The following is a 26123-nucleotide window of genomic DNA, read 5'->3' on the forward strand; positions in this document are numbered from 1 at the left end:
CGTCTCGTTGACTCTACGTCGCTGTATCGAGTTGACAGGTCGTCAACGAGATGTGGTGAGATAATGTCACTATGCAGTCGGATCCAGAGGAACAGACCATGTTAATAGTTGTTGGCTATGTTAGTTAGATGGCTGTAATGTAGAAGATTGCGTGGATCCGCCGAATTTCTCGAAGGACGGATGATCTTTATCAAAGAAGAATAGAGATGGCGTGGATGGAGCTCCTCAAAACATGTCGCAAGCGTATGGTGGATAAGTGACAACAGAAGGGATCGCAAGAACATTACACGCTGCGTGTTTGTGCTCGCTCATTGGTTTCGGAACCCTCTGGATTGGTACATGCGGAAGAGCACAGGTAGCTCAGATGCATAGGAGGACTACGAACAAAAACCGTCAGAGAAGGCGAAGCGGACTGCTAAGTAGAATCATTTTTGTGACAGGAGTATTCCAACATCATGAACAGCGCTCTGTTGCTTGAAACGGCTAAAAGATTCGAGCGCGCTCGACCTTCCAGACACGACGAGCGATTGACTGTTTACAAAACCTCGGAGCCAATGGAAAAAAGATGCCTTCGTTATGGATGCTCGACAGTAAGAAGCTGCTGAATTCCGATATGATCCCGGACCTGAACGTACGGTCGCCGTGGCTCGTTCCGGGTGACTACGGAGTTCTGGTAGTGAGTAGGCATACGCCACGATGACTAATCCTTCCAACAAAGGCTATAGCAATATTTATACAGAGGAGCCCAATAAATGATAGTATCAACAATAGTAGCCAAGGATCGAGCTGACATCACCATACGTTCAACACGATAGACACAAGATTCAGGATCTTTGAACCAGTTTCCACTTGCTTGGCTATTTCGTGTGCTCGCGTGGTCACATGTATTATTGATGCCTGTGTGTGCCTGCACGTGAGACGAGCCCGTGATTGACGGACACGGTTCAAGCAACCGATAGGAACCAAGCACACAAGCCTATATTCATATATCTATGCCTGAGCTGTGGCGATGAGGCGAAACACATTACCTGGACGCACAACGGGGAGTAGATCCTTGTGAGGAGACTTTCGACTATTCAAGAAGCTAGGGAACAGAAGAAAGATGGCTTGAAGAATGCATGAGACATGAAAAGACACGGACGCCAACAGATATTGTGGGCCATGTAGCAGAGGGATGGGCTATAACTCAGCTGGACGCTCACTCCTCCCTTCCTGCTCTTGGCTTTTATGTCCTTTTCCCTTATGTCTTTCTGCCCGTGTGTTTGTAGTGTTTATATAATACATACGCTACTTTTCGTCATCGAATCTGTCGATAATTTTCTTCTTTCTCAAACGAACAGAAAGTAACGTTTTCGTTCGTTACTTACTAGCAGAAAGCTGAGTGGAACAAACTCAACGGTGTTTTTATTCCTATCGTTCTGTTGAATGATGAAGATCTACATTTCCGCAGCGCTGGCCATTCGCTTAATACTTCCTAGCAATATGTACACTACATTGAATCCTTGGAGCCAGACCGAATAACGAATCCATCATAGCCGTGTGTAGTACATATGTTTTCTATGTATCATCGCCGCCGTTATCATTAGCCATGTCGGACTACCTGCATTCTCTTATGCTCGGAGATCAGAGGCTGGCTTCAGTGATATGTATCACAGTGTATACGGTTCTACCGCGACGGTGGACCATTTGAAGTCATGGTGCGACTGACGAATTCGTGCACACCCCTATAGAAAAGTACATGAATTAAAGGCTGTCGATATAAATTGAACCGTTAGCAGACCCGACTTCGAACTTGCTGCAAGATGTGCGCAGGTATGATAACAGAAATTTTCAGGATTAGTGAGAACAGCTCAGATAAGAGTCGTGTATAGATAGTTCTGAGAAAGGAGCGCACGTTGACAAACTAAGTCTCATTTGGAATGCGTACAGTAAGCTAAATAGGGTTTTTTTTTTTCTTTTATGAGCTTTGCAGTGAACTAAAAAACTGATAACTATCTACAATATTTGAAAAGAGGTAATCTGTCCATGTTGAAATTACATTAATGACAAGACTAAGGACGGCTGTACACGACAGAACTTAGGATGTTATCAGAGGACGAAAACGAAAGAGCTTAGAAACTAATGATCACATCTTAACTCTATAATTAGGCAGGAACAAGTAGAATAAACCCTAAGCTATAGTTGTTTGTAAACTACGAAGGTAGAGTTCTGACTGATTTCGTCGGCTCTCTATCCAACGTTTTTCCGCTCAGTAATGGAAATCTCGTTCCGAAAGCATGGCGGGGTTGGAACAGCCCTTCAATATCCTGTTTCGAACAAATGTCACTATGCATTGCCTAACAAGGACACCGGTAACATATGGCCGCGGACGGCCACCTGACAAAACCATTGAAGCCGACACGAAATAATTGCTAGAGAAAATAAGATAAGGTCGAGTAATAGAAAAATGGCTGCATTTTAAACTATTATATAGTGACCAGGCTGTTTTACTTTGCAGATCTATATATGAAAATCGGTAGAGAGCTAATTTGCATTTCTGTATAAATTATGGGGGTGCGGAGCTTATTGCCTATATCGTCAGGTCCGATAATTACCTTGATAAAAGTCAGCGAAACTAATTTAATGAAACAGAATTCTTTCATCGTTGATTTTTATAATATCCTTACATTCAACAATCCACATTACCGTCAGTGAGAAACTCCTGCTGAAACTTGTGTGATAAAAAAAAAAAGTGAGTTAGTCTCGACCAAAAGACCTATCAGACGTCACTATGGAATCACACTTGATTCTTACTACTTCGAAAATTCTCTGTTCTCTTCTATTAAGCCGTATTATAGTACACTCCATTCTTTTATACTTCGATCAAACATTGGGGAGCGGTTTTTGAGATGTAGTGTTATTATGACTCACGTAGCGGTAGTGTTCAATAAGTGGGCATCTTCCTTTCCGTGCTGCTATAGTAATAAGAAATCGTGTAAATAAGGAAGGTTATTTTTATATATATTTTAACCGAACTTGCAGCTTACAACGATTTTCGATAGCATCGATCTTGGCATTATCATCGTCTGATCGGCAACCGACCAGTGATTACTATTGCTTCTACACTGCGTGCAACCACTCGATTTCCGTAATCATCCCAAAGCGGGCTCAGTTTTTTTCCCTTTTTTTTACCATTCTCTCGCCCGTCGCAGTGTTCTGTGATTCATGTCGGGTTTTTTTGCCGTCTCCTCTACCTCTCGAACGTCGTCCCCTCGACGCCACTTAACGTCATCACTATCTTTTTCTCTGCCTCATTCTCACGTGACGACGGATCCTCACCTGAGCGGCTGACTGACAGCCGGGACGCTACGATCTCGTACGAATCCTATCGATCCGATGCAACTAGTAACAATAGTAGCAGATCTAGTAGTAGAAGTAACTATCAAAGAGCGTGACAGATTGACATATAGGACCTTAAAGCGAATGGTCAACAGTTGTCGTTAGCGTGTTGGCGGGGAACAGTCTTTGGCGACGTGTTCGTGCATTGGTGCATCTATTACTACGTTGACCCGTCGCAGGCGGTAATCCGCTCACCGATGACAGTCATGTGTCGGGCTTCGGTTCGTCGGTCGATCGGTTACTCGGTCTGTCGCCTGTCGAGGCGAAGCGACGCGATGTGACAGACTCTATGACTTCTGTATCTTCCACCAGAGGAGTGGCTGGCCGATGCGTCAGCAATGGCGGTAGCTGCGGACACAGCAAAGAAAAAGAAAAAAAGTAGAGAAACGATGCGAAAAAATAACACGGTTACTCAACCGTGTATCCGATATACTCGCAACATCACCAAATGTATTTCTCTTAGGGAGTGACCAGACATGATCGCAGATGACAGCGCTGCCGTCGAGTGTAACTTATTGCGAAGTCATCGTGATGTGGACTTCGAAGGGACATTTCGCTTCAAAGCAGCGCACAACGAACAGCGAACGCTTATGAGATGACGTAACTACAATTACTGCAGATACGACTCACTCCTGCAGACACGGCCGGCGTAGGAAACTTGATTAGAGGTGGCACAACGATACGGTGTACATATTTATATATATATATCTGTGTAAATGGGCAGATGCATGAAATACCCGCCAAAACGCTAGGCCGCTGTTCTACATACACATCTACGTATGGAGGCGTCCGTACAAACGGCGACGATCAGTCCAAGGATGTCGTGATGCTTTAAAGGTAGGAACTGAGTTGTAGAAAGTGAAACGTGCGAAGTTTGCCGGCAAGATTGACAACAAATGAAAGATCGAGTGCAGTAACCACGACTTGAATTTCTATGCTATTGCACGCCCATATCGCTTCCTCTTCGTGAGGAGAAGTCATTTGACGTCGATGACGTATTCGACGGTCAGGTATACACCGACAGATAGCTACGCAGGTAGGCTGACAGCGGAGCTATCATAAAATGCGTGAAGCGATCGTTCGGTGGCGACAAGGGATGCGTACGTAGGCCAGCAATAATCTTTTCTCCATTCCTCTGCCTGAAGATGTTCCACTAGCCGACGAGTTGCCGCGAGCCGGCAATAGTGATAAAGTTGTGTCCTGTCTAGAGAAGCGACCGGCAAACACCAAACAACTTAGAACCCCCAAATCAACATCCTAATACATGGTCGGCAACCTCACATTCGGGAACGGCAGGAGTCATCAGTACTAGTTATAGCTATCGTAGTAGAAATAGTAATCATAAGAGTAATAGAATAAAGGATAACTACATAGTAACAAAATCGATAATGACATTGTCCGCGCTCAGTGTTTGTATGAGTGCATCACGCGATAGCCATGCTGGGAACGAACAACGGCCACGCGAGCCAAAATCAGATGGGTTCGGACCAGGATTATCCTAGGGCTATCGTCACAGACAGCAGAGGTAAAGAGATAGGCTGAAAAAGAAATGCCGCTTCCCTCGACACCGTAGAATCCGAGGTATAGCTGAAACGATAATGTCCAACAACAAACGAAGATTTTACGAAGGCGAAGAGGTGGAGATAGATAGCATTGATTTACAAAGAATAAACGGAAAGAGCATCCATGAAAAGGACTAAGCTCACGTCGTTTTAAGATTAAAGTCATCGGAAAATATTTAGACGAAGGTTAAACAACGGTTGCCCATGGTGCTAAAAGGCGGAACAAACATCTGTGTTAGTACGTGAACTGGCCATAAATGTACGGGTCGTTTTTGCTATTGTTGGGTAAATCGGGCAGGATCTATGAGCAGAGACTGATGGATGTGATACAAAAGGGCAACGTAGAGATAACAAAGACGGAAAAAATCGATAGTAAATTGAACCGTGCAGCGTTTTTAGTGACGACTATGACTTGTTTTTAATGCTTTTGGCTATTTTGTTAGTGAACAGGTCCTCAGGATCATTTCTTCGGTATAGCATCAAGGATGCGCCGGAACTAGAAGGGGCAGCCGAGGTAAATGTTGCTGGAATTATCTGGGGTAACAGCTCATTAAAGTTGCAATTAAATGGTCCTGCGTATTTGACGTCATCTAATAGTTCACATGTTTTAAACAAATGTACGAATCTTAAAAGCGAATGATTAAGCATCGCTTGTAGGACCCTACCCTGACGTTACTTCCTCTGAAATCTTTCCAGCTGTCGTCTGAACTATAACAGACCAGGAGTGCACAGCTTCGTCTGGAACACCCCTAATAGCCTTTGCTTTGCCGTATTATTAACTTTCTTAATGTCGATACGGCAACGAATGTCGGTAACGAATCGTGCGGTAAGACATATTTTGGTCGGAGAATGCCCAATTCGCTTAGCTAAGATACCGTGGTAGTATAGTGAAAAACATCTTTCCCTGCTAGTCTTTAAGGAGACATTCTAGCTTGGGTTCGACCCTGGGCATAGACACCCTTCGTTTCGTGGATGTCGTTCGATGGAATGTCAAAACGAAGTAGAACTCAAAACGTAGTGAGGTATGCCAAAAATGATCAGTGCGTAGCTGTATTTATGCGTATTATATATTCAATTAGTGTAATATCGCTAAGAGTATAACTTCGAACAAAGACCGGCACTTATACCTAGAGGAGGCCTAAATAAAAGTAGCCAATCGACAGCTGACTTCAATCGTAATAGTAATAATAATAAATCAATCGATAACAGAAAACCAAGACAAATGACAGAGATTGACTTCAAGATTAGGTGCATATAACGATGGACACTCGGAATCTAATTCCGTCCTCTGTCAGGCAGCGTACAATACGATTCGTTGCCATCATCCTCATGAAGCCCTCGTTGAGTTCTCGATCAAACGTAGATATATTATCGATGTGATTGAATTGGAAATATTTAATTGCTACTCCTTCTCGTTTGTTGTTTTTGGCCTTGCGCTCTAGTTCATCTTGTGAATACATTATAGAACAAAAAAATAGAGTGAAAATAGAACAAAATCAATCGAATATCTAGACACGCATTGATGTCCCTAAGTATAAGCAACGCGTCAATTTCATTACATACTCGACTATCAAAAACTTCGCAAAAAGAGCAGGAAGATGAACGCGATCGTATCTTTATCTAAATATTTGTGCGCTACTAAATCTGATAAGTTACTGGCTCTCCTGTAGTACATCCAGAATGCCTACACAAGAGTACAAAGGACTAGATTTCTCTAGGGGGCAATCATTGCGGAATCCTCCGTGCCACCAGGGAGCTTCTCACAGCATTATGGTGGCCAAGAATGACTTCTATTACCATTAACGTTCAGTAAACTACGAATGCTGAACACTTCCCAAGGGGGAACTCCGTACGTTCTTCTCGCCAGACCGCGATTTCTGCGATGCTGCTAACTCTCGTAGCAGGCGCAAGGTTCTTGGTGGATGGATCTGAAGAGTTGCGTTGGTGTCTAAGCTGGCGGATACTGCTGCAGCTGCTGCCGTGATCATCACGAACGCTTCGTGTGTGGCACTCTTCTGTTGTGGCGTTTGATTCGCTGTTGATGCGGACTTTGGCGATGAATGATGCGTCATCGAAGAAACAGCTCATCTGCTCGTCATCTGGCGGCATCGGAGACATAGAATAAAAGGCAGAAAAGCGAACCCCTTCCAAATCTTCCCTACACGGACCTACGGACTACTGGCGGGAAACAAAGATCTACAGAACGATACAGAAGGTCGTTACTTCAGAGGGACGGACGGGTGACACGTTAGTCGTGCTTGATTGCTAGATCGTGATGGATATCAAATGTCCCGTTGAGGTCTGTGTATCTCCAGTTCCTACTAGGTCTGCTGCAGCAGAAATTGCTGCTGCTGCTGCTGCTCCATCACATTAATGGCGGTGACGCTGTGTGGCGAAGCACCCGATACTTGTTCGAGACAAAGACTGCGTCTGTGAGGCTGATGACGCTATTGCCTGACGTGGAAACCGCCTTCGATTGGCCGATATGGGTGGCACCCTTGATGGTCGATGAGCCGGTTGCCCTGGCGACAACATCCGCTTAGGTTTGGAAGTAGTCTGAAGGCTAAACGTCCGAACACAAGTCAACCTTTTCAACTGTTCATAATTCCATGGGTGGACGCTCTTTGACTCACGGCACTTCTATTTATTGCCTACCGCTATATCTACGTCTACTAATAATAATCACGATCGAACAAAGCAGCGTGTGCATAAAATGTTTGCGGTTATTCTGAAAATTTGTTTCTATGCAATCAAACATTAGAAGAACTATTACTGTTTCAAAGCATACCGAACAAACGCAGAAAACACTGCGGTTTGTCATATTAACATACGTGTTATTTCTTTTGAAAAATTTGCCGTAAATTTTGAACTATAATAACCGCTTGTATAATAGATTACTATAATAGGTCATGGATAAGTAGCACCAGAAAATCCTATGACTAAGAAAGACTTTCGCTCTCAAATCAATACATATATATATATATATACTGCTGTGTGTGCGTGTGGCAAAATACAGACGCTAGCAGTTGCTATATCTTTTTTGTGCGTGTATGTGCGCACATTAAATAACGTCTAAACGACCGCCACATAAACACGGATAGCTATACTTTTTCCGATACTTATACGATTGCCGCTGGTTCTGCTGTTTGCGTCACAGATTTACAAGCCGTTGCCCGTCGCTCGTGAATCGCTCGCCAACCGCAAAGAACGAATAAACCTCACGTGTGCAAAGGGGGTGCCATGTTTAACAGACTTAACGAGCTTCCCAACCGATGTTAAACAGGGGCCAAACGGAGAGCTAGCGCGACCAACGACAACAACCACAGCGGCAGCGGGACGGCAGTCTTCAAAGCGAAAGATTTGCTTTTCTTTCACTTCGGCAATCTCTTCTATTCTGTCTTCTTCTTCTGTGGATAACCACATTATGTGTCTGGGAAAATACTGACAAAATGGCGGTAAACACCTCACTACGTTCTGAACTTATCCTAAAGAAGTATCAAGTTCATCCCGCCTTCAACCTTCAACTTCAGTGAAAGTGAAACGTACAAGAATATATAAGATACACCTGCAGCAGATGCACGTGCTCGGGTATTCATTTCACTTGTATAGAGCGAATGTGGTATGAAACTAACTATGAGACAAGGCGCAGAGTATTATGATTCTATTGTAGTTTTGCGGCAGGACAATGCAAGACTTTACAATCCCTTGAAAATTGCGTTATCCATCCATTACTCATTGTTTAGGCCTGGCTGCAACTCCTTTTGTTTGTAGAGACACCACCGAAGAAGTAAATAAGAAATTTGATTTACAACCTGCCATCACTAGCGACTTTTGCTGTTATCTTCACGCCGACAAATAGACGCGTCCGTACATAGGCATGTACCTGGAAGGGCGGCGGACGTTCTCTCAAGCACCATTCGGTTTTGTTTGCGCTGTTGTTCTCGGCCACCTCCAGCGCTGTCGATGATCCTCCGTCGCTATGAACTCAGAGAAGCTACAGCGTTTGAACGTCTGCCTGTGCCTGGTGATGTGCAAGCGTTTGTTATGCGTCTTTCTCCCCTTGCCTTTTTTTACCGATTTCGCTTGCTTTTCCATCGTGGCATCTCGGTTGCTTCATGCGCTTTGAACACCAGGCGCGATGACGCAAGCACCGGGCTACGAGGCTATTCCCAAAGGAGCGTTCGTCGCAGTTGGCCAGAGTTCCTGGCAATCCTTTCAAGCAGCATCTCATCGCCGCGTGTCACGAAACCCAGGCATCGTCACATGTTGTGTTTGCGGACAAGCATAAGAAACAGCCACAACGGGAGCAGCAGTTGAAGTATAACTCATCTTACTTCTCTAACTAAATCATTCTGCAGCATAGGTGACAACAAAAACAACGCGACAACACCATCAGAGGCGATCTCACCGCCATTTAAAGACCTATCTGCCTTCGCCCGCTATTCGAGCCGACTCAGTTTAACTCCGGCATTGGGCTATCTCTTCATCAAACACGTACTATTTATGTCTTTCTCCGCTCTCTGTCTTTTCATCGTTCATATTTCGTTTGTTCACCTATACAATGATGCTGACGGCGATCATCATGTATTCCACCGAAGAAGTCAGCGGGCTAAATCAGGTGATGGATCGTCTATTTATCAGTAATCTATTGCGGTCTACTGATTCCGTTCGATTCGGCCAACTAGGAACGGACAATGGGTGAGAGGGAAAAATCGAACGAACCCCAGTAAAAGATGAGACGCGTCGCTCTGAACCTCTACTTTTGAGCTCTGTAGTTGTCTAATGACGAAGTACGCATAGTGCAACAGCTCGCCTAGACCTAATGATGGCAGGGTAGAGTTTTGTTACGCTTGACTTTTACAGTACATGAGTGATTGGATGTGGCGATCGTCCTAGCTCTTTAGCTCTCAGTGCTCAGTAACTTGTAGAGTCTAGTGAACGTGAAGATGTAGAGGGGCTTACTAGACGAAGTGTCTTTTCGCTGAACTCGATGGCACTCTATGTGTACTGCAGGAAAGTCCTGAGAAGAATGCAGCAAAGAGAATTGCCGTCGAAGCCATCTTTTGAGATTGTTTTGCGTGTCAATGAGTCATTTATAGGTACACAGACTTCACTGCGCTAGTCAGATGTGTTGACTCGAGGGAGTCGCTCGTAAGCAGACAACGAATTTGCTAAATGGTTGGCCTTCAGGTTGAGTAGCGCGTACGCTTTACATGATGCGTTACAGAACCCAAAGCCGACAGAAAGGGATCGTGTGGACATCAAATCTATAACGGTTTCACGAGTCTGTGATGATCGGTGAAAAAGGTTGGCTATCAGTGACGAATGCTTTGAACAGTGTCTCCACCAAATACGGTAACAGTCTATCTCAGTAATAGCGACCTACAACATACTGGGTGCAGACGCCATCCTGTTCAGTTGACGGCGTTTGCCAGGTGTTTCTTTTTCGTTCAAATAGTTGTTTTTATGGCACCCAACTTCTCCGCCCCAGGCCAGGGGCTAAGCCGAGACGTTTATTTGGCTTAAGGCTATAGGTATCAGCGGAGGCCACTTTGCGCACCCAATACGTTGTTGTAGCATCACACAGCATTAGCAGACACCCAAGTAGAAATACGTAATAAGCAGTAATGACCTTACGCCTTCTGTAATTCCTGCTAATTCTTGTCCCAAGTCACGAATCGTATCATCAGCCAGCAAGCTGAAGTCAGGCTCTGGCCTGAAATGGGCTGTTGAAAGCGATCAGGTTTACCCAGCCATTTGAACCTAGTTCGACAGCCTCCCTACGGCCATCCTGGGAACTCATCAGCAGGCACCTGTTCGCTAATGGTGGGATGTAGTGGCGAACTGACGGAATTTGTCATTGCTAAAACCTAAGCAGCGAGCAGTCTGAAAGCAAGCATTATTATTTTACTATTGCTTATAGCTAGCTATTCTCTATACTGGATAATCCTTCGTCTGCTGAATTTGGCTCTATTTATTGCTAGATTTAATTTTACGGCCGCCCCAGACTTTTCTGAATTCTCGCGCTATCTGCTAAGTTTGCCGCTGTCAACTATAGCTTGATACGGAGATAGTATCACTGTTATATTCTTTTTACGTTCGTTATGTGAGCTTTGCTCATAAAAGTAGCCCCACCTCGTCTTCGATCCTATTCTGTATTTCTATTACCAGCATTTACTAAGCATTTTTTTTTCTATCGTGATTAGTTTCTTATTCGCCATTGCTTTTGCTCGTGGATTTTTCGTTTTCTCTTCTGGTTTACTTTTTTTTATAAGAGTTTCTTGTTCAGCATTCGATACCCCGTCGATGTGCGCTTGCGTTCGATCTGCACAACATCGAGTGAGGCAAACAGACGACCACGTTTTGTCGTTACGTTGAATTTATCGACTAACAGTGAACACTTCCAAATGGACCACCCATACAACGTAAGGATTCATCGAGGGAACTAAACGACTCATGCGAAGCGCCGTCGTCACCAGATGATTCAGGCCGCTAGTATATTACGACTGCCACGGTTATGTTCAACGTCCGTCTGGCGATTTAGCGGCTGAAACACGGCCGGTTGTCTGCTAGTAGATTCATCATTTATATAATACATTGCTCTATCTTAGTTTTTGTTCGCTTGCTCATGTGCACAGTACGACGTATCTAACAATATTAACGCGACCCCACAACGTTCTGCGATCCATTCACAAGTTAGTTGAAACATCTTAGATCAGAGTAAGGGATAGCCTCGTCCGTAAAAGGCGTGATATCAGTTAGGGTAGATCAAAGGCTATTAAACGCTGCACAAAATCAAAGTTAAACGAGAGACAGGAACATAACAGATTTACTTCCGGGAGATACTTTCTTACATGGTCGAGACATGGCGAAAGTGCCTTTAAAAAAAAGTCAATTTCTGTTTCAGTTGTCTTTTTTTTCTAATTTTCCCTTTTTATGGTTGATTTGAAGGTGTAGGCAATCGAAAACGTTCGTCTTTTTATAAGCTATCTCTCTCTCTCTCTCTCTCTCTCTCTCTCTCTCTCTCTCTCTCGCACATCTTGGCTTTGTTCTAAAATTATAGGAATAAATAAAATTAATATATTCCTCTAATATTCAGTTTTCCAGTAACGAACAAGACCATAAAAGCCGAACTATTTACTCGATAGTGTCGCATAAGGATTGAACCTCCATACACAGCGTGTTGTCGCCTTATCGAATGGTAGTACTCGGATGTTACTAGCCTATCGTGCAGTAATGCTGCGAGAAACTAGTAATATCGGGGCCAACCGTTCAAAGGAACGCTTGCCCCATAATTGAGCTTGTTTGTAACGGTATCGCGTGCATCATAGATGGCTGTAGCCTGTCAATGTCATCTCCTTTTTTTCGTCAAACGTGCAGAACGCACGATGCCATTTTTCTCGAAAACGTAGTCTCCTTAGATATCTATAACGGAGCAGGATTATCAAAAACGTAGACGGCCCTACATTACACAGTATCTATAACACTTAGCTCAATGAAAAGCGTGCCCAGTTATTGCGATGGTCTGTTGCTGTGATTAGGCAGATGTTTCTAATGAATCTTCTCTCCAGAAAACTATACTGTCTAAATTATGTTAAGTCTTCTATTTCAGGTATTCTAAGTTGTTGATTATTTAAGCACAACGTCGCTACGTGTTTCACAAGCAGTACGTTTGGCGAAATCTAGCAAAGCGCATAGGGGGTACGTTTTGCTTTGTACTTATTGTAAGCATTAGATAAGGGTGGCTTTTGAGAGCCTTGTTGCCTCTTAGCGCCAGTCAAAAACAATAGCGACTATTACCAGTCTAACCTGATTCAAATTAATCATAGGCCATATAAGTCGATATATAAGCTTTTTTTGAAGAGAACTCACAATTCAAAGATGCACAAAGCTGTCCGCTCGCAATCCCTAACCTCTACCTCACACATATCTTCTCTACACACACAGTAAAATTCTAATTTTACTTTCCAAGTGAGCTTTTTCGAAGACTTATTTTTTTTTCTATTAGTTAATTGAAAATCCGCTGAAAACCTTTCAATCTAATGTCTGCAGCATTTCCGTTCTAAGATGCAAAGGTGACTCGTAGTGCTTAGCTCTAAGTTTCCGAAGCAAGTCTTCAAATTTCCTCAGCAAGCGCAGATCATGCTTCTAACAATGAGACTGAATAGGAATCAAACCAACCGTTGTAGGCTAAGCTGCATGCGAGTATATACTCGCTATATAGATTACATACAAGCTAGGGAGAATGCCATTTCACCTTTACAGAACCTTACAGAAGCTTTCTGCTCGCGGCCTACCACAACTTTGGACAATCGGAGTTTTTTCTTCCCTGTTCAACGTGCTGTTATTCATTGGTCAAGAGGCAAGCTATAACTGGTAAACTATATAAAAAAAAAAAAAAACCCTAGCTATTTTCAACGATTAAATGGCTAGCAACAGGCGACGACAATGAAAACGACCATGCAACGAAGCATGGACAATGCTACCCTATTCGTGAAAATGGATCGACGAGCAAACGATGAGGATCGCTTGGGTTCTTCTGGCCTTCGTATACTCACGACTCAGTAGACATTCCGACCACGGAGGGAGATAAATGCCGGGCAGCTCAAACTCATAGCATCGTCCTTTGCACTCACACTCCCCCTCCCTCTCTCTCTCGTTCTCTTAGCGATATATATATATCGCTATCCTTACTATCTGACATGTTTGTTATAATAATAAATAACTTTGTTAAAATAAATGGCATTTCGTGTGACAGCTCATGTGCTTTGGACGCTTGGGTGACTAAGCAGATTAGACAACGGGCTAATGTGCGAGCAGGACGATGTTGTTCATACATGATTGTCAGGCTTTAGGTAGTGGAGCTTTAACCTAACATTACTTGGGCATGATTATGTGTAAACGATAGCCTTTTGAAGCATGAATGATAATTGCTGGGGTACTGTACGCCCACAAATTGCAAAGCAATAGGCAATATAATTTTACATGATTTTTTAAAATTTCCTTTAGGCCCGCGTACATTTCTTTCCGTATGGTTCTACGAAGGCCTGACAGAGATTTGAAGACTGTTGAACGTGCCTTGTAGCCTTCGAAGGCCCTAACACTAATAAAAGTACTAAGGGTTTTAAAATCAACTGTTCGAAACAAGGAGATCAAACGTCCTCATATTTTTAAAGCAAAACGTCTAATACGTTCTGTGTTGCATAATCACCAGAGGCATTTATTAACCCATTGCATGATCTCTTCTAAGAATAAAACGAAGATTTTTTAGGTCTAAATAGGCGCCAGTCAATTTATTGCCACTCATTTCATTGCTGCCTCCAGTTTTACCTGTCAACTTTTACAAGCGAGTGGTCAAAAGAATTCGGATAAGAACATAAAATGTATTCCTGCTTAACTCTTATCTTGGTTTTTGTTGCAAGTACTGTTGTTTTTACGGCCTCAAATCGGTCATGCGATGTCTTTAATCTCCTTCCTTCCAAAGGACCATTCTCCGTGGCGCGTGGCCCATGACCCAATTCCATCACACCCCTTCTGGAAACGAAGGACAAAAAAACTGGCGACCATGTACCCCATCATCGAAAGCAGCGTCACGCGCTCAGACTCGAGGGAAAGTCGCGGGAGGAAACGAAAAATCAAAAAGCAATGGTTTTCGCTGGTCACAAGCTAACTTTGACAAGAGGAGACGTCTAGAGATGTTCGAAGAGTCCCCTATCCTCTTTCCTTTATGTTTGTTTTCTTTATGAGTTGCCGCGAATGCGTCCAGCCTCGGATAGGCCCTTAGCAAGAGGCGTAAAGAAATGGATAAAGAGAGAAGAAGCTGTCATGCTGTAAATTTATCATTTCAGACAGCGACGAAATGCACAGCATCATCACGGCTAACCGTAAGCTAGGCTTGATTAATAGAACTATGGACGGACTCACTGGGCCGTCACGCTGTCAACCTTACGTCGCGAACTGTATCGATCGCCTTTAACCAGACGTTCTTGTACTGCAATAATAGTTATTTACTAATAAGTAATCTAGAACGCCGCACAGAAGGAGTCTCGTCGCAGACTGTAAACGTCTGAGAATTTAGTGGATGGACCACGTATGTGAGGGCACCGTCCATGGTGGCTACATTCAAGTTATACTGTAGATTGGAGCAGGAGTAGCGAGGGCTTTGGAGCACTACTTCTATCTTCCTCTGGCACTACCTTAGTTTGGGCCAATAGGGGGAATTTGTGCGGGAAAGAAACGAGAGGCTGTGAAGAATGGGACTGGGGAAAAGTGGAATGATAGAGGTAATGTAGTATGGCGATCAGTCTTTATCAAAGCCCGCAGCCTATCCGTTTGCCCTTTCAGTTGAGGCCTTCGCAAATCCATCCTTCTTTACTCACGGTCGTAGTATAGAGACTACTGCCTTGGCCATTTCATGTGGCTACATACATTACTGCTCCAAGCACCCATCGGCGACCGTCGGTATCGAGGCCGATGTCGGCGAAGGCAAAATCCGTCTCTTCTGCCATCAGCGAATCGGATGGCGGCGACGACGAACGGCATTGCAACGAGAGAGATGACGTGGGGCACATGGGGGAAGCAAGCGAGCCGTCGCCGCTTAAGCCACCAATATATTGTGCGTTCATCCATCTTCTGTGTTCTCACCATATCGCCGCCAGTCGGACGTCGCCCATCGCTGCTGTAGTTGTCCTCGTGCTTCTGCGTGCACCCACGAGCACACTAAGTATATACACACAGAGAAGTGTGCCGAGTGTGTACACACAGTGTCCTTGCAACGAGCCTTCTGTCGATCTGTTCGGGTCGTAATGATGAGATACGTGAGCCAAACTGAGTTGACACTATCCCAACGACTAGCGGTTATTAGCTGAATGTCACAACCAGTACCTATTCAGCGTTTGTATGACATATAATAGATGTAAGACATAAACATACCATAACTATTCGTTCGGTATGAGTATGTGTGTCTGAAATATTTGGGTCGACTAACGTGATGTAAGTGAGGTAAATGTATAAATATGTCTATCACTATCAGTATGTACCGTTTTTCTTTTTTATAAACACTGCCCACAGTTTTAGGTGACTTCTTCCACAAATATGTATGGACCTCAGTAACAATAATCAGAAAATCGGCGTACAACCGAAGCACGAGATTTCTAAGCCCAGTAAAAAAAGAAACCCCTAGTGATGTACCGCTGGCACGCACGAGACAGGCATTGCGCTAAAGGGTTGATAAAACAAAGCGACCCATTACCAGTCCATCCGGACAATGAAACGGTCGAAGCAGTCATTATTAATAATAGAAATATAAAAATAAGAATGTTGTAACTGGTCTAGATTTCAATTGTATAGACATAAGCAGCTTTACAAAATTCATCTAACATCCGCTGTTAATCACGCTCACCCGATAATACGTATTTTTACGACGGACAGTATCGTAATAAAGTCGTCTGACGTTCTCACAAACATTTCATGGCATGTTTACAATAGCTCAAGAACGAGATTCGCCTTTTAGCCGACCCGTCTAGTCCGCCATCGCACACAAGCATATCTTGTGGTTAGTACGGTATAGCGCATTCGGGGTATGCAGTCTGCTCGCGATTCGTTCATTCAGAACAGTGGCTTTTCACTTCCAAGCCCTTTTCAGGCCACCGCAGAAACTATTTCCACATGCCGCCAGTCAAATAATTTAGTATTTTCCTTGCGGGCAATGCTAGGATCTGTTTATAGTCATTGATCCGGAAGACACTCGTTAGATCGGGTGTCCCATACACCAGTAAGCTGTTTGTATATTGGCCGACGCATGTATATTTACCATAGCATAGGAGATAGGCCCCGATAAATCGCAGGTCACCCTATTGCAGGCGTATTTCAACGGCCAGTAAGCGGCTTTCCTTAAATCAGTTCACCCCCGACAGTGACGCTGATATGCAAGCTAACGCGTAGTTAATTTATTTGTTCGCTTCTGTTGCTGTTGCTTTTCATGCCTGTTCAATGGCTACGGCCGTGTAGGAGACAAACCTATCACCACAATCTGCTTAAAAACATCGTATCTGCATACTTAACTAGATTCGAGACCATGTACGATATGAAAGGGATCAAAAGGTGACAGTTATTAAAGAGATGAGCCATAATATAATACTACTAGAACAGAAGCACACGATCTCGGAAGATTTATTAAGGCTTTACATCGTTTTGTATAGTATAAATAGCGGATGAGACCATATAAAAACCCTCATCGAACGTTTAGATTTACCATATGCATCCCCTATTGAATTTATTCATAAAACATATCATTTCTCTAGAAAAGCTTTTCCACGAAATAGACAGTGCGTGTCGTAGCCTGGCTGCTTTTAAACGTTATTGAAGCTCGGAGTTACGTTCGAGCCGTAGCGCAGCAACTAAACGAACACTTTATATATACGCTCATAGAACATTGTAACGTCACTATATACGAAGACGCTAAATTATCCTTCCCAATATGGAACGAACAACAAAATATGTATGTAGTAGCATTATTGCAGGCACAAAAACTTGTCCTGCCGCGGCGCACAGGATAATTAGTTTACCTGACCTGACCCTGCTTAACCGTGTGGCCGTGACGGGCCGCCTATTAAGCTGTTATTATTTGCTGTTCGAAATGAAGATTCTAATCAGGTCGGCAAATCTTCCCCCGATAGACATTCTCGTAAAGGTTTTCACTTTTTGCTCCTTCGGTCTCCACATAGCGATCGACACTGATCGATGACGAATCACAGCCAACCATGTTCAACTGCCCTTTGTTTCGCTACCCCTCGAACTGCTCGTCTGGTAGTCGACCCGGTCGTCTTCTTTGGATAGTTTGATGCTTGTTGTCGTCTTCAGCGGCTGATCTCTCCAATCTGCACGATGTAAAATATGCGCGCGTTGCATAACCGAGGAACAAATTGGAGCTCATGCTTGTCCATGTTAGACCCTCTTTGCCAAAGCTTCTTGTTCAAAGCTTAACATGTCCAGATTGTGGCAAGTGGGGATTGACAGTAAACATTGTCGTGAACACCTTCTTTATGGCCTATAAAACATTTTCACGAAAAGCTTGTTATATTATTCTGGGTATGTAATACGTGTGAGCTGATTTTACACGACACGTAGTAAATATCAGTGTCTTCGCCTCCGAGAATCATGGAGTTTGATGATAACCATCTTAGGTTTCTGGGTGTTGGAATAATAAAAACAATCTGGCGAAGTAATTTCGCACGTAATTCTGTAGACGCTATCCTGTAGACTAATTGGGATCGGTCACCAGTTCCATCGACGTGAGCGATGGTTTAGGAATTCACGCTGCTCATCGATGTCAATGCTATTAAAGCGATATACCTTATAAATTAAGGCATCGGTGTTGAAGTATCTGATCATAATGTAGCGACCATGATTTTTTCAAATTGTTCAGATAACTTCGTTCAGGCTAACGATAGATTGCCTTTAAGGAAAAAGAAATTCCTACAAAGTGTGCCTTATTCCTCAATTCTGTTACAATCAAGGCACATGTTGATCAGGCTCATAATCTCAGGTCTATCGTTCGCTATCGGAGAGAAAGGCGCAAAAATAATATCTTCGCTTCTGCTTTAAAAATGTTGATTGGAAAGACGCCCCTCGTAGTAGTTGAATGACTATGAAAAAAAAAAAAAAATTGATGAAATTATTATGAAGCTTTAGCAAGGTCAATACATGAGTAGCTATAAGATTTCTAAGGACCTGAACATTTATCATCGAACTGTTTGTAACCGTTTGAAGAAGGCCGGCTACCTAAAAAGCTCGGCACGAATTTACCCGATTGTATCTCGATCTGCAAATCACTTCTAACGCAGTTGATGCGAATAAAAATTAAAAAAACGCGTGTTTATAGTCTGCGGTAAAGCCCCGACTGACAACGACAGAGTGACGCTACGTGAGATTGGAAGGGAATCGTGCATTACGGATCGCTGCCACCTGACAAAACGACTACTTTTACACATGTCTACTTCAACTAATACGATTATAATAAGCGACTGAAAAAATCGACCGCAGCCGGTGTACTATAAAGACACCATTTTTCATTATGACAATGCCAGATCATATATATCATGAACTAGTTAGTGGTAATTCAAACAATTTTAATGGAAAATTGTAGTGCATCCGCTGTAAAATTTAAATTTTGGCCGGCAAACAGCGATCTGTCATCTCTTTTGGTATCTGCGATTAGCTAAAACTTCAGTTCGATCCTATTATACTTTTTCGTGTAAGACAGAAAGCACAGAAGTTCTACAGTGAATTGAACCGTGGCGTCACCAGAAAAATGACAGAAGATCATGATTTTTTAGGCCAGTTTTAATTTAGCATATTATTTTAAAATATAAACAAAAAAAATATTTGCTTCAATATTAACGTGTCAACGTGCTTCAATGTTAATACAACTTCAATCAATTCTGTATATATACATATATAGAATTGACTGAAGATAACTGAAGGATTTACGGTTTCTTGTTCTGCGCGTGCCATTCTGCGAGTGTCCGAGATGATTCATATCGTTCGTCTCATCTATTCAAATATTATAGCAACTAGACATCATCGACTAAGCTAGTAATACTGTCAGTAAACGTCGGGCACATCCAACCCAGAATTCTCAGTCGATACTACTAGCACCGCTATGTGACGGACCCATATTATATCTGGCCACAGCCCACATCTTCGAGCTGGTAATCTGTTAGCAATTCGTTATCCATTCGCACAGCTATCACGAACCGTAATAGCATCACCGTTTCTAGTTTCTACATTTGCACTTACCGCCATCTTGCCATCAGGGAGACCAATGCCTTTGGTTTTACTTTGCTTCTGAGCTTCTTTGGCGCTATCTCATATACTATTATTGTCTGCTACATGTCACTGCTGCTACTCCTGCTTGACTGGGCTACATGTGTATACTGAATCAAGTAGACGCCAGGCAGAGATGCCCAAATGGACAGAGGCCGAGCAGGCGGCGGCGGCAACAGCGGCGAGCATAGTCGTCAATCGACGGTGCTACCAGACCTTCGGCCAGTCAGCCACCCCATGCTATACATATGTATGTAATGGCGATCCATCCTCGTCAGCGTCACCAGCGACAACTGTCGACGGTGATTGAGTGGATAGCGCAGGCAGAAATCGAGAAATGGACTGCATATCACCGCCGAAACAAAAACAGCCTGCGTCGGTTCGTTTTTGCCAGCAAGTGAGTTGCGGCTCTAACAGCCAGCCAACCAGCCAGCCAGCCAGCCAGCCAGCCAGCCAGCCAGCCAGCCAGCCAGCTAGCTCGGTTTCGACTCTGAGAGCCTCGCAAACGCTGGCTCCACCTGGCTCACTTCTACTGTAGAGTACTATTGCATTACGCATTGCCGTGCTCGAATTTGGTGGTGACGAAAACTGCATCGTCGTCGCAACCCAGAGCAGTGCTAGAACATCGAACAGAATGAGCATTAACATTCGCTACGGAAGAAGTGGCCCAAGAACGAACTTGCAGAGAGACGGTCGCGTCGTGGGACTGGACGACCAGGTTGCTTGAGGGACCATGCGATGGCTACGAGCCGCCATAGACGAGCGAAACACTTATAGAGGCCACGAGTCAAAGGGCCAGCTTTCAAACGGCTTATTTAGTATAAAGCAGGCCGACAATGATTCGGGGGGTCTCCTCTACCGTGCACCTATCTGCTAACCACACGCAAGGCTTGAGGTGTGTTTCTGAGTGTGCCAACTGTCCTAGACTGATCTCTGATTCCTGTCTCTAGTCTGACCCTGTAATCGATCACCAGCACTCTGCAAAAAGATAGCCAGAAGAAAAGGGGCAACGTAGGATCGACACATGCCCAGGCAAAGCACTGGACCAATAAAGGAAATACTAACTAGATCACACACGTAAAATAAGTCATATATATATATATATAGATGCCACAAAAATTAAGCTCGAGACGATCACGATCGGGCGAAAATCAATCTACACCTAGCTTGTCTAGTGAACGCAGCTGTATCACCCAAATACATGCAGAGCCTCCATTCGCCTATAGGCAACATTCCAACGAGCGAATGGGTCAGATAAGGACTTGCAATATATGCCTCAGGACAGTGAAGTGGGATGTAGCTGAAGGGCCGCTAACTTTTCGAGTATAGTGTATGTACGATCTCGGATATCGATGTATCTATGCTCAAATCAATCAATTAATCACGATAACGCCGTCCATGAGCACCAAATAATTTCAATTGATCTGAATCGCCAACTTTTAAAGCCAATCGAGCCAACTTTTAAGGTCAAAGACCCGTAGGGCTGTCGTACCGAGACAGTAGTTATCTTAATCCTCTGTAAATATGCCCCCATGTAACATCTATAGCCGCAAAGTTTCAAGTGAAAAAATCAATACTGAGATACATTAGAGCGGATATCCTTTCCCCGCTAAAATCTCATGCCCTTTATCCTCTGTAGGTCGGATAACAAACTAATTTTCTTTGAAGAGCACTTCCAGCACTTTGAGCGTTTCTATATATGCTTTCAATTAATTTAGGACTAAATAACTAGATCATCGGTATACGTAATGTATTTAGTGCCTTGAAGCTGCATTGGGAGAAGATCATTTAGCTAAACAGCGAACACCAGGAGGCTGATATTACGCCTTTAAGGATAATCCTTTAATGCCTAAAAAGCCGTCGTGGCCCACAACGCTATCGTCTATAAAAGAGAAGATTTACATTAAGAAGCTTGAAAGCATGTTCTTAGGCTTTCTGGTCCAGCTTCATCGTTAGTCAGCGTTTCAAGCTCACAACTGCGCTTAGTGGCTTTAGATATGGATTTCAAATGGGCAAAAGTTTTGCTTGTACGAATTAGCCTTTCTCGTTTATTATGGAGTTCATATAGTCAATGATGGTCTTGAGAGCTGTCATTGTTGATCTCCTTGTTATAAACTTGTGCTATTGTTTCGTAATTATTTACTCGAAAAACAACAACAGTAGACAATTATTTTACTGCAGCTCACTGAAATCTAAGAGAGCTACGGGTTAGAGTAAGCCCATACCGTGTTAAGTTTGCCTTAAGAAATAAAGCAAACTGGGAGTCGTGCCACAGCTTTTACGCAATCGAAAGCTTGTGCTGCTTCACTTTTCCTGCAACAATCAAATGCGTCGTTATTTCTTCCTAACCTCGAACGGTTCCCGCTTGCCCCTATAGCCTCGTGTAAACCGACGTAAAAAGGGGGTCCTGCTGAGTGACTAATTGCAATTGGTGGGCTACGAAATTATCCTTCAGCGGTGACGATATTGATCAACGAGGCAGCCTATGATGTTTGGCCCGAATCTCATTGATGGCTATAGAACGAATGTACCGATCCTTTAAACCCGTTCAAAGGCGAAACTGTGCCAATAAAGCCTGTACTGCGTAGGCATAAAGCATAGCTCGTCGTGCATATAGTAAGTTTGCTTTGTTCCAGTAACGATAGCGCCTGTTGCGTTTAGGTACTTGCAGGGGGATCCAGAAGTACAGGGCCAATGTTATTCTCGGGTCCTCAGAAAAATTTGACATTAGCAAAAATGGGTTCTCGAGTAAATGTTTTAAATCTGCACCGGCAATGCTGTGCATACGTGCAATCATTACCCTGAACTGTGGACAGTTTTATTATTATACTCTCCTGCCATGACAGTTGGTATTATCCACGTTTGCTCTACGTTGTTCGACCTCATATTTAGTTTGTATAATTCGCCCAAGTCGCCTGTCCCTTTTTTGCGTTGATGGGTTATGGATAGCAACGGTTCTATTAGCTGAAGCTTTTAGGTTTTTCTTCTCATACACTCACCAGTTATCTCCGAGAACAAGTAATAGGTATCACCTTTGATTCAGTTTAGTGCTAAGGAATTGCCCCACCAAAAAAGACAGCCATAATAGACTTACTTATGGAATGATATATAGAATCACAATTGGCTAGTAGCTGTTTGTATGATTGCTGCACCGTTTCAAAGGCCTATTTTAGCAAACTCGAACGTTCATCATTTAGCCATGATATCCGGCTAATATAAATCAGATCTGTTAAGATCAAAGAGCTATACTGATGAAATCGGGTAGTTGCGGTCACGCTACTATTTCCTAGTGGGTCATTTACACTAGACAATCTTTTTCCAGGTGAAGCTCAAACTGACCTGCTTGTCACCATGTCTGCCAATAAATACAAGTTGTTTCTATAACCCATACTTCTTAACCGCCAAAGGAAGATTCGGTTATGGCGAATTAAGTTAAACTAGGTACTTTAACAAACAGCGTGCGTGCAGAAAGCATCCATACAGAGGAAAATACATGTTTTCCACTTTTCAACGTCCTACTCAATCCAACATTTCGCATCTTTCAATAGTGACTAAAAGAAACGAATTCGTGGTTCCCGCTGACGTCTGTTAGAATATGTGCATACATCTGAAGAAAGTATAGCTTAAACTATACAAATGTTCGCGGTCCGTCTCACTACATCCGAGTACCGCGGTGCACGCGCGTATTCAACATACTTCACTTGTAAGCACATAGGTATCGATGCTGTGAGCCCTATTTGTGGCTCTTATACTAAGTAAGGATCTGTGCCTTCGCGTCGTCTCATTGCCCCCCCTGGAACAAAACAGCGGGCATCAGTAGAAGACGAAGAATATGGCAATCGCCATTGTCGTGTGTCTGCGTGGGTTTGTGGAGAAAAGCGGACGAGCGGTCGAGTCTCAGTCCTTCCCTCCATGATATTTCGAGATGATTGAGCAGTTGTGCTGGGTTCCATTCATCGATGATCGATGAGAATCAAAGACGAAGAAATGATTGAACTGGCGAACACGCCATGATACAACAGCTAGCCAAGCAGCAATCGGGATCAGAGAAAATGGGACCATTGCGGACACGAGTAATCGGTTACTGTCGAAGCGTCATCGGTTATGATGGTGGCGGCGGCGGCGGCAGTGGCAGGAATAAATGAAATCGCTAATTAACATATATCGATAAAAATATTGCAGGCAGACAGAAACACGCACGAATATACATGGCATTTTGTCTACTGATGGTTCAATAGATACGGACCTTTTGGCTACCACAGAGGTTGCAATGAACCCCGACGAACAGATGTTGTAAAGAGCAATAGAAATAAAATACAAAATCAATAATTTCGTGAAATGGCATAGAGTTGCGTAGAGCTCCTCCATAGAGACAACGATCAAATCGTTGGATAGAATAAAGACGCCATGTGTTAGCATCGACCTGAGATAAAAATAGATAACAGATCGCAATGAAGCACAAGCTTGAATCGTCCGGCGGCTGCAGGACGATCACAACGGGATAAACAAACAAAGTTAAGCTGTTCATGGCACCGACAGCGTCGACAATGACAACAGAAAAGAAACATGCCACGGTAAATTCATCTTCAACAATGCGACGGTGTGTAACCAGTGGTGGCTATACAATTTATGATGAACGGTGGATCAAAAACGGATCACATGAAAGAGGTAGACGGATGCAAGAGTCAAGCACAGCTGCTTGCATGAAAGGCGACAGCCTGCCGCCACCTCGATACGTCCGGAAAAGTCTTTCGCCCAGTTCAGCGCCGTCGAGATCGACCCTCCTACTGTTGTAGAGAACGGAAGGCAGAGAAGCTAGTGTGAAAAAGAAAACGACTAGAACGACACAGAGCTACAGAAAGAAACTGATTGCGAAGATGAAAGAAAACTTAGAGAGAGGTACATGAAAGACATGACCGATCAACAGCAGCAGCAGCAGCAAACAAAAAATAAAAAAAAGGAAAGAGTGACTGCGTGCGTGTGTGTGTGTGTGTGTTTGAGAGAGAGAGAGAGAGAGAGAGCAAATAAAGAGTTACGAGTGAATGACCATTGCAAGATAAGCAACATTCTAGAGACAATCAGCCTGAACATACGAACGAACGCATAGACATCCTATAGAAGCCTCGAAATCTTGGTCGAGTTGCAGAGATGCTAGTGTTCCTATCTCTACTACTATATAGATTTCGGCTTGCTTAGCGTTGGTGCTCTGATGGCCAATGGTGATAGCTTTTGACGAGTGTATCGCTATGCCGATGATGGAGCGTGCGGAGAGTGTATTAGATAGACACCTGGAACAGCCAAAACAGCCTACCGCCAAACAAGAAAATAGTGCGAAACGATCTAGCAGAATCCGTAGATTTGTAGGGGACCCATAATTGCTATAATGATGCTGATGGTAGCCGTGAATCGTCTCGTCAAGCAACGGCTTCTTCATCAACAAAACGAAAATAAAGACAAAAAAAGAAAGAAAAGGAAGTCGACAATCGGGCAAAAACCCAGTAGACAGACCCGTCAACAGGTCTACAAGAGCATTGAAGCAAGTAATCAATCTTACTAGCTCCGTGTTTATGGCTTGTTCCTAGATTATATCAATTGATTGGAGACGGGTGGGGGGCGGTGGCAGAAATCAAGAAGATCCGAACATAAATGGGACAGCGTTAACGAAACAGAGGAATAAACAGGTCAAATAGTTTTTCGAGAAAATAACCTCAAACACACTAATGTCGAAGGAAATAACACCACTTTGGAAAGAGAGGATTAAAAAGGCAAGATTACGGTGCTTGTGGTGATCAGTGGTAGTGGTTATTGCGGTGATCATGACTGGGACAAATAAAGATGCCGATGGTGGGGAAAAGGAAAGGATGGAAGCTAGAGAAGAGTAGACGACGAGTGGATGACTGGAGAGCTGATGATGGAGTGATCATTGATTGATGATATTACATTTCTTTATACATATTAGACGCACTATGAAACGGCGTATAGAGATGCAAAAGAGCATCAATTTGAAATAAAAAGAACATGAATAATGAAGGATAGCTAAAGGAAATAAAAGCTACTCAGACCTTATGAAGGTGATTCTCCGTTGCGACGATTGAAGAATGAGTTGAGCAGTCCTCAATCACGATTCCACCGATGCCCTTCAAGGGCGAACTAACAGAACTGTCTCGTCGCTCTGATCGTTCAGTCGAGACTGAAGATGATAAGCAATACTCGAGTGTAACGGCACCAATCCGCGGTGATATCATGGGTCAACCAGTAGGCTGCTTCTGAGCACCGGCAAAGCCGTTCGAACATCATCTGTTGGTAATGGATCAGGGGCCAAACGACAGCGCTTGGTGACGAGTTGTCTTTTGTTTC

General features: G+C 43.6%; 1 long non-coding RNA gene across 1 annotated transcript; it reads right to left on the reverse strand.

Annotated features, from left to right (window-relative positions):
- Positions 1-2979: 2979 nt before the first annotated feature.
- LOC111272046 (uncharacterized) lies at positions 2980-19983 on the reverse strand. The gene is made up of 2 exons (XR_002687284.2): positions 19740-19983; positions 2980-3726 (listed from the first exon to the last, which is right to left on the reverse strand). It is a non-coding gene; the product is annotated as an uncharacterized LOC111272046 (long non-coding RNA).
- Between the last annotated feature and the right edge of the window lie 6140 nt (positions 19984-26123).

Source organism: Varroa jacobsoni, unplaced genomic scaffold, assembly GCF_002532875.2.
Source record: "Varroa jacobsoni isolate VJ856 unplaced genomic scaffold, vjacob_1.0 contig01479, whole genome shotgun sequence".
Classification (NCBI taxonomy): Eukaryota; Metazoa; Arthropoda; class Arachnida; order Mesostigmata; family Varroidae; genus Varroa; species Varroa jacobsoni.